Raw genomic sequence first — 9,041 nt, 5'->3', positions numbered from 1 at the left:
TTTTGAGACAGGGTCTCACTATGCAGTTGAGACTGACCTGGAATTCACTGTGTAGCCCAGGCTGGTCTCGAACTCACAGAGATCCTCCTGCCTCAGCCTCCAGAGTGCTGGGATTACAGGCGTGTGCCACCACGCCTGGCTCGAGAATATTGTTTTAAACTAATAAAGTTATAGAGCTGCACCCACCTTCTCTCCTTGGTTCTTACAGTTCCTTAAGTGACGGCCTCAAGTTCTTCCGTGGTTCTATGCTGAATGCCTCTTCTTGAGCCAGACCCTTTGCATCCAGTGTAGACGAAACTCCCAGTGCCAATGCAGCACCACCACCATGCTGCCAGGAAGAAATGTCGAGTCTCTGTTTTCTTATGAATGAACAGTGGTTATTAGTGGGGCCGTGGGTTGTGGTCATCGTGGGCGCTGCCGTTTGGGTGTCCTGTGAAGTACTCGTTGCTCTAAGTGTCACCTTGGTGGTGGTGGCAGCAGCACGGGCTGAGGCTCCTGGTGCCACCATCCTGGAAGTCACTGTGGCTTTTGGGGAGGCAACGGTCAACCTGATGGAGACGGAGAAAACAGCACTGTGAATGGTCCTGCGGTGCTGCTGCTGTTAGATTTGCCCATGTTGCCGGGAGACACAGGCTCTGCTGTCACCACCGAGTGGTGCAGACACTCAGTGACCTTGGTATTTGGAGATCCCCAGGCTCTGCGGCCCTGCGAGCGCCAGCACCTGCAGCGCCTTCAGGAGCAGTGCAGCCAGAAAAACACACACGCGCGCACCGGGAGCCCTGGCCCACTGTTTGGTGGCAGAAACTTGGCTTCATGGGCCCTGAGTCTATAGCAGTTCTTTGGCCTCAGAATTTTCAATAACCAGTGTTTCTCAGTAGCTAAAATGAAACTCTCCCTAGAAACTTTCAGCTGGCGATGTAGTCTACAGACACACTCAAACAAGAAGTTTAAAGAAATGCATTCAAAGTGGAAAATGTACATGAGTATATATATATGACACACACATCTTGGCAGGAAGTCTGTCAAGTTACATTCAGAATTACTTTTTCTGGGCTGGGGATTTAGCTCAGTGGCGCCACCACCTGCCTCGCAAGTACAAATCCCAAATTCAATCCCCAGTACCAAAAAAAAAGGAACAGGTGCCCAGGATTTGACTTAGTGGTTCTGCCGCCTGCTTTGCTAGTGCAAGGGCCCGAGTTCAATCCCAGGCAAACATACACACACACACACACACAAAGAACAAAATAAGTGACTAAAAGCGTGAAATAAAATCTCAGGGGTAGTTTGCTATTAATACATGCATAGATTGTATAAAAAAGATATGATTTGGTTTATTTAAAATCCTTCTTGGGGGCCTGGGATTTAGCTCAGTGGTTCCATTGCCTGCCTCACAAGTACAAGGTCCCGAGTTCGATCCCTGGTACCCAAAACACGAAAGCAAAAACAAAAACCTTCTTGACTTTTTATAGTGATCATTATTTAACCTTGATTTGATAAAAATATTAATTTGGGAGAAAAATAAAAACAAAACAATCATAGGCTGGGTGGCTAAAACTACAGACATTTATTTCCCACAGTCCTGGCATGGAAGTCCCAGCTCATGGTCTGGCAGTGATGGCGAAACTTTCAGAGCTTTCTGTGAGGTGAACAGCTGCCCACCGCTGACAGTGGGTCATTTCAGGGGCTGCCTGCCTGGTCTGCAGCTGATGCCTCGGCTGGATTTCTCTGACCCTCGCCTGACATCTGCAAGGCCCCGGGCTCCATCCCGGCACCGCACAATTGCACACAGCCTTGCGATGTGATCGTCATAGCATTATTATTTCCCTGGGTGGTGTTTTGTATTTTGGGGTTTTTGTTGTTGTTGTTGTTGTGTTTTGGTTTTTTGTCTTTTGTTTTTTGCTACCGGGAATTGCACTCAGGGCCTCGCTCTTGACCGGCAGGTGCTGCACCGCTGAGCTATATCCGGTAAAGACAGACAAGCTGAGGCTCTGGGCAGTGCCCTGCTTTGGCGAACTGCAGCACTGGGCCCGGAACCCGTGCTGGCGACCCAGGTCCCGCCGGGTCACTCGCTCCGGGACGGGACGGTACATTGAGGAGGCGCACTGAGGGTGACAGCGGGACCTCAGGACAGCTTCCTGCGGGAGCTGCCGGTGCCAGGGCAGAGCCTGAGCTGAGCAGCGGAAGCAAGCGCGGGGGACTGGGTGCCCAGCTAGGTGAGGTCCTCAGGGCCAGGCCAAGCTCCTGGACACCTTTGCAGCTGGAACCAGGTAACAAGATTGCCACACCTCCAGGTTAAGGCCCGGAAAGAGCAAGGCGTGAGCTCAGGATCCACTGGCTCCTGGCTGCAAAGTCGTTTTTATTTTGTTTTGTTTTGTTTTTTCCCCAGAGGGACGCTCGCCAGGGCTCCGCAGGAGGCTGGAGCGCTCAGCCCTGCGCTGCCCAGTGGATTCTCCCGTCGTGAAGACGCGGAAAGAGCAAAGCGTCTGCCCGGGAGCTGCTCCTGGCGAACGCCTGCCTTCCCCCGCTTCTCCCGGACACAGCGGCGCTCACACTCGCCCCGAACCTGGGCAGAAATCGTCAGTCCTGTCTGGGCGACGGCAGGCGTTATTGGATCATGTTTGTCTGTGGCTGCCTTGAAGACCATACGGGCTACGAAGCCCAAAAGTGCTGCCTGGCTCTTCCCAGAAGTTTGCCAACGCTGCCGTAGACCATGAGCATCTTTCAAAGCCTCACACCCAGTTCTCTGGCTGCGTTTCCGAGGCAACTTCTGAGCGGACAGGGGGCAGCCCAGCCCCACAGCCCTCTCACCTCTCCCTGCTCCTCCTAGAGGCCAAACTCCACAGGCACGAGGGACGATGGGCATCTTCAAGCTTTGTCCCGGCCCAAGAGCTTGCAAGCCGATAAATTAGGCCACCTCCGGGGGAATCCTGTTGGGATCCTGGCGGGTCCCTTCTGTTCCCTCTAAACCTGGTCCCAATCCCACACAGCTGTTTTTCAGCTGTTTGCAACACGCTTCTAGAAATCTTCAGGCCGTAATTACAGTTTACAGTGGGCCTTACAGGAACAAAGAATTTCTGGCTTGCCGGAGGCCTTTAGAGACCCAGCCGGTTGGGGGTCTTCTGCACAACCCAAGGGCTAGAACTAGTTTTTCTTGTTCCAAGGCACTGTGCAGGTTCTTCTCTGGGTTTCTTTTTCTGTGGATTTGCAAATGACCTGGGATTCTTTGTCACCAAAGAGTCCTAGTAGGCCAAAGGTAAGTCACTGTTGGGAAAATGTTGTCTCAGCCTTTCACCAAAGAGTCCTAGTAGGCCAAAGGTAAGTCACTGTTGGGAAAATGTTGTCTCAGCCTGCTTACCTGCTTACCTTTTCTTTTCTTTTCTTTTCTTTTCTTTTCTTTTTTTCTTTTCTTTTCTTTTCTTTTCTTTTCTTTTCTTTTCTTTTCCTTTCCTTTCCCTTTCCCCTTCCTTTCTTCCTCTCCCTCTCTCCCTCCCTCTCTCTCTCCCTCTCTCTCTCTCTCTCTCTCTCTCTCTCTCTCTCTCTCTCTCTCTCTTGTAAAAGAAGAATTGAGTCTTTGCTCCCACAGTCCTGGACTTCTGCCAAGTGTCCCTGGTGATCACCTTTTCTCCTCACCCCCCAGAAGGCTGCCTCTACACAGTGGTGGAAGTTTCAAGCTGATCTGAACTCCCTCATTTATCACATCAGACACCCAGATGCAAATGTCGCGCCCCACCACCGACTTTCAGGCACAAAGAAATAAGGGTAGCCACCGGTTTCAGATTTACAGATGTGTGCTATTGTTGGGGTCCACAGCAAACCCCACTAGGAACACGAAGACGGGCGTACTGAGCTCGCTGAAACAAGACCCCAGGGAGGAAGAGCCCTCTGGGAGTCTGAAGAGCAGCAAGAGGGAGTTAGAGCTGGTGCCGCAATCCCAGAAGGAAGCAGGTAAACAGGACGCTGCTCTAAACTGGACACAATCAGGAAGCTGGGCTCGGACCAGTATTCCGAGCCACTTGGGAGACAGGCGGGAAGATCACTGGAGCCCAGGAGTTTGAGGCCAGCTGGGGCAAAGGAGTGAGATCCAGACTCAGAGCAAAACAAAGCAGCCCAGCCTAACGGTCCCTGCCTATAGTCAAAGCACCTCCAAAACTGAGGCAGGAGGCCTGTGCGTTGGAGGCCCGCCTGGGTTTCCTAGCGACTTAGTCTACTATGCAGCATGACCTCCGAGACATCACTCCTACCAGGTGTAGCCAGGGGCTGCTGAGGGGCTGTGCTGGAAACAGGCACGGAGAAGTACACAGCTGGCCCAGCGCACGACAGACGTTTCAGAACTGCTTGTTTTGGGGGTCTTCTGCCTAGAGGACGCGCCATCTACAAATAACGATAATTTAACTTCAACCTTTCCTTCGAGTACCCCTTTATTTCTTTTGATTCCTTTATTTCTTTCTCTTGCCTGACTGATCTAACATTTCAAGAGCTGTACTGAACCGGGGTGGTGATAGACGGCATCCTGTCTTGTTGCGGATTTCAGGGGAAACTTCAGCTTCTCCCCATTTAGTATGAGGTTGGCCCTCAGTTGGTCACAGATGGCTTTTATCAGATTGAGACAAAGACCTTCTAGACCTATTTTCTTCAGGGCTTTTATCATGAATGGGTGTTGCTTTTGTCCAGTGTTTCTTCTACATCTGTTGAGATGATCGTGTGATTCTTGTCCTTGCTTCTATTTATGCGGTATGTTACATTTACATATTACACTTATTGATTTCTTTATACCGAACTATCCCTGCATCCCTAGAGCAAATCCTCCTGGTACTTGACCATGACATAGAAATCTTTTTTAAAATTTTATTTATTTATTTATTTATTTATTTTTGAGACAGGGTCTCACTATGTAGTTGAGACTGACCTGGAACTCACTATGTAGCCCAGGCTGGTCTCGGACTCACAGCGATCCTCCTGCCTCAGCCTCCCAAGGGCTGGGATTACAGGCCTGCGCCACCACGCCTGGCTGACATAGCAATCTTTTTGATGATTTGCTGCATTCTGTCTGCTATTTTCTTATTAAAGGTTTTTTCACTGATGATCGTTAAAGAAGTTGGCCTGCAGTTCTCTTTTTGGGTTGGGTTCTTCCCTGGTTTTGGAATCAGGGTGATGCTAGCTTCCAGGAATGACTGTGGGAGTATTACTTCCTTTTCAATTTCATTAAAGAGTTTCAAAAGTGTTGGCATTAGATCTTCTCTCAAGTTTTTGTACAATTACGAGAGTCAGCTGTAGGGAATCCATCAGGACCTGGGCTCTTCTTAGTTGGTAGTTTTGTTTGTTTGTTTGTTTGTTTGGTACCAGGGATCAGACTCAGGTCCTTGTGCTTGCGAGGACCACTGAGCTACATCCCAGCCCCTGAGTTGGTAGTTTTTAAACTTCTTCAATTTTATTGAGGCATGTTGGATTATTTGGGATTTTTATATTTTTCTTGGTTCAGCTTTGGTAGTTATATGTGTCTAGGAATCTATCCATTTCTTCTGAATTTTTCATTTATTAGAGTACAGTAACACCTTGGTTTGTGAGAATAATTTGTTCCACTCATAACCCAAAGCAGTGAGACAGACAGAGACAGAAAGAGAGAAACAAGAGAGACAGCAGACGCAGTTGTGACCATGGGACATCGGTGTGATGTGCTACTCGGATTGCAAGACAGTGCTTGTTTATCAAATTAAATTTTTTTAGAAATGTTTGCTTATCTTGCAGAACACTGCAGACTGAGTTACTCACAAATGAAGGTTTGTCCAGCTTCTCAAAGTAGTTCCCAATGAATGATCCTCTGGATTTTAGCAGAATACGTTGTGCTTTTGCCTTTTTCATTTCTAATTATAAGCTAATCACTTGTTTGTTGGTCTGTTTTCCGGTACCGAGGATCGAACTCAGGACCTTGCATTTGCCAAGCAGGTGCAGCCCCGGAGCTGATCTGAGTCGCACATCAGCACCCTCACCCTAAGCCTGCGGCCTGTTGGTGCCAGCATCCAGCATGGACCTGGGCCTGACCATCCTCATTGTCCACACACATGAGCAGGGACGCGTTCTGGTTCAGACATTGCCTCGAAGTTGTAGATCCTGGAAGAAAATCGTATATTCAGCCGGGCATGTGGCGCATGCCTGTAATCCCAGCACTTGGGAGGCTGAGGCAGGAGGATCGCTGTGAGTTCGAGACCAGCCTGGGCTACACAGTGAGTTCCAGGTCAGTCTCAACTACATAGTGAGACCCTGTCTCAAAAAAAAAAAAAAAATCATATATTCAAAGTCACAGAGAAACGCCTCTTTCTTTTCTTACTTACTTCCTCTCTCTCTCTCTCTCTCCTTTTCTGAGTGCATGTGTGGTTATTGTTTCTTGTTTTTTTCCTTTTTTCCTCTTTCTTTACCAATTTATTGGAGTCTGAATTTTCCTTTGTCCTTTCTGCTTGCTCCTGTATCTCCTTTTCCCATTTCTCTTTCCCTCTTCTCTTTTTAAATTTTTCTCCCTTTAATTTTGTGTTCCTTACTTTTACTCCCCGTATATTTTCTTTTTCTGTCTCCTTGTTTCTCTTTGATCTCTGATCTCTCACCAGTTCTGTCTGTTACATTACCTAATCCCATAAATACCCCTCCTACTCCCAAATAGGGTCCTGTGTCCCACCCGTCACCCCTCAGACCACACAGTCTACCCCACAAACGTATGCACGAGGAAAGAAAAGCTCAGGTCATTGGTTTAAACTATATTTATTGAAACATCGTGAGACGAACACAAGCGACCCTGGGCCTCTGCATTACAAGAGGTGCTCAAAGGGTGGCCGTGAGCTTCCAGCCATGTACCCGTTCTGGGAACTTCAGAAGTGTGGGTACATTTTGCTTGGCGGGCTCTGTAGTTTGAATTTTAAAACTTCTGCTCTTTCATTTCCAGTTCCCAAATCCTCTATCTCCAGTTAGTATAGCCACAAACCTTTGTGACAGGTAAATCTTTATATTAAATCTTTAGATAGTTACCTCTATAAAATTGGGGTTGGATTCTTTTCCGCCATCACTGGACACACAGCTGTGATACTCAGTCCGTATTAGTTGCCGATCAGTACCTGAGTTGTCTTAATAATAATGCAGTGATTGAATTTCCTCTCTAGGGTGTACGTGGTATACAGTCTGGTCTTAGGCTGTGATTGGCTAATATTCCCAAGGCCGCATGACTTACTATGAATGGATTCTTTCTGTAAGCCAACATCCAGATTGCCCCTGTGACGTGAACAGTACCAGAGCACATTCCCAGGAAGCTCAGTGTTGGGCCGAATACGCTGCACCGTCGCCTCCCAAATTGACTGAGACATTCGGATCTTGGGGCTGAGGAAGAGGACGGTACTTAGCCATGCCTAAAGCACACCACTCAGAGTGACTAAAGAGATCTCTGTGCTAGCAGCAAAGTCTTCATGTAAGGATCCACAAACCTCAACACAAAACAAAACACAACAGATGTTGCTCAGCAGTGCAGTACCTGCCTGGCAAGCGCAAGGCCCTGAATTCGATTCCTGGTACCGAAAAAAGAAAACGAAAAACAAGAAAAAAAAGAGAAGACAAGGCAACAAAATACTTTTCAAAACTCCCAACTACCCAGAAGCCAATCTAGAAGGCTTGGCAGGTGAGAATAGCATAAGCCACACACCTGAATTACTTAAAAGAGTAACAAAGAGGGTTAGAAAACAGATCAAAGAGATACTCAGTGGAATCACGGAAATTATAACTGAACAGATAGTGGACGCAGTTACCAAAAGGGTCCAGGAGCTTTCAGAAGACAGACACACACGCGAACACGCACGAACTAGATGTGATAAGCAAAACATGAAAGACCGGGTTAGCAAAGAAACAGAATCATGAAAAGAAGGTCACAATTCCAGAAGATTAAAAATAATATTGAAAGTTTGGGCAGCAGAAGGGACCAGAGTGAGAACAGAATTTTAGGACTAAAGGTGGTGATGTCTTCGAAGACCAGCTACTCAGTGACATCTTAAAAGCAACAACAGAACATGAAAATCGGGCCATGGGCTTAGGGCGAGGGTGCCAGTGTGCAGCTCAAATCCAGAGCAGCCCGGGCCTGTGTCCTTCAGCTCAAACCCTCAGGGTCCCTTCCAGCCTGACTGGGCTCCCGGACCACAGCTGTCACTCACCTGGTCACTTGGAAACAGCACTGTGAAGCCATCTGCAGCTGAAGTCTCCCTAGTTCAAACAATCAGCTCGGGGGCCAGGAATGTAGCTCAGTGGTGTCTCATCTGCCTGACAAATGCAAGGTCCTGAGTTCAATTCCCAGTACTGGACAAACAAACAAACAATCAGGTCTTCCCTGGAACAGCGTCTGACCAAGCATTCTCTCCAGGGAGATGACGGGCAAGTCCCCTACAAGTGGAAATCTTGTGTTTTCCTCCTTAACTATTACAAACCATTCTACAAAAATTATCTTTCCACATGCATCTTTTTTCTCGGGGTTATAGAAGAGGTATCAATTTTGGGGGATGTTTTAATCTAGACAAGGAATACTGCCCAAAATCTTGGTAAAAGAGAATCAGCCAATCCTGAAATAGATGGATGTTTAGTACCTTGGAAGAAAAATACTCTGACAGCTGGTAAGATTCTTCATTATAAAGGGAGGGTTCGGGCCGGGGATTTAGCTCAGCGGTTCGGTGGCCTGCCTCGCAAGCGCAAGGACCTGAGTTCAATCCCCGGTACCAAAAAACTAATAATAATAAATAAATAAATAATAAAGGGAGGGTTCTTTGAGATAGAAAGTACTGGTTCCTAGTTCTGAGGCCAGCCCGGGCAGGTGATGTAAAATATCACAATTGCTGATGGAAAACACCAGGTTCTCAGACCCTTTCTCACCTGAGAATCTGATCCTGTTCACTTGACCTGGGAACCTGGATTTTTAGCAAGCGTAGGGGGTGATTCTTCTATGCAACCAGGATGGGAGTCGTCAGTATGGTAACTGTGAAAACATCTCATCACTTCTGTGTCTCGTTGTCAAAGGCAGTTCC

General features: G+C 47.7%; 1 long non-coding RNA gene across 2 annotated transcripts in view; it reads right to left on the bottom strand.

The window, feature by feature from the left end:
- The window catches only part of LOC104865339, a 16,388-nt gene extending 7,347 nt beyond the window's left edge, over window positions 1–9,041 (bottom strand). The window contains exons 1-3 of one of the 2 annotated variants that reach the window (XR_781125.1): window positions 8,890–9,041; window positions 8,181–8,286; window positions 187–548 (exon numbers count right to left, since the gene is read on the bottom strand). This is a non-coding gene — a long non-coding RNA (uncharacterized LOC104865339). The remainder of the gene's footprint in view (window positions 1–186; window positions 549–8,180; window positions 8,287–8,889) is intronic. The other variant, XR_002025510.1, reaches the window with a different exon arrangement.

This window comes from Fukomys damarensis, unplaced genomic scaffold (assembly GCF_012274545.1).
Source record: "Fukomys damarensis isolate Sample0158 unplaced genomic scaffold, DMR_v1.0_HiC HiC_scaffold_22, whole genome shotgun sequence".
In the NCBI taxonomy this organism is placed as follows: domain Eukaryota; kingdom Metazoa; phylum Chordata; class Mammalia; order Rodentia; family Bathyergidae; genus Fukomys; species Fukomys damarensis.
This window is presented reverse-complemented; position numbering and strand designations above follow the sequence as displayed.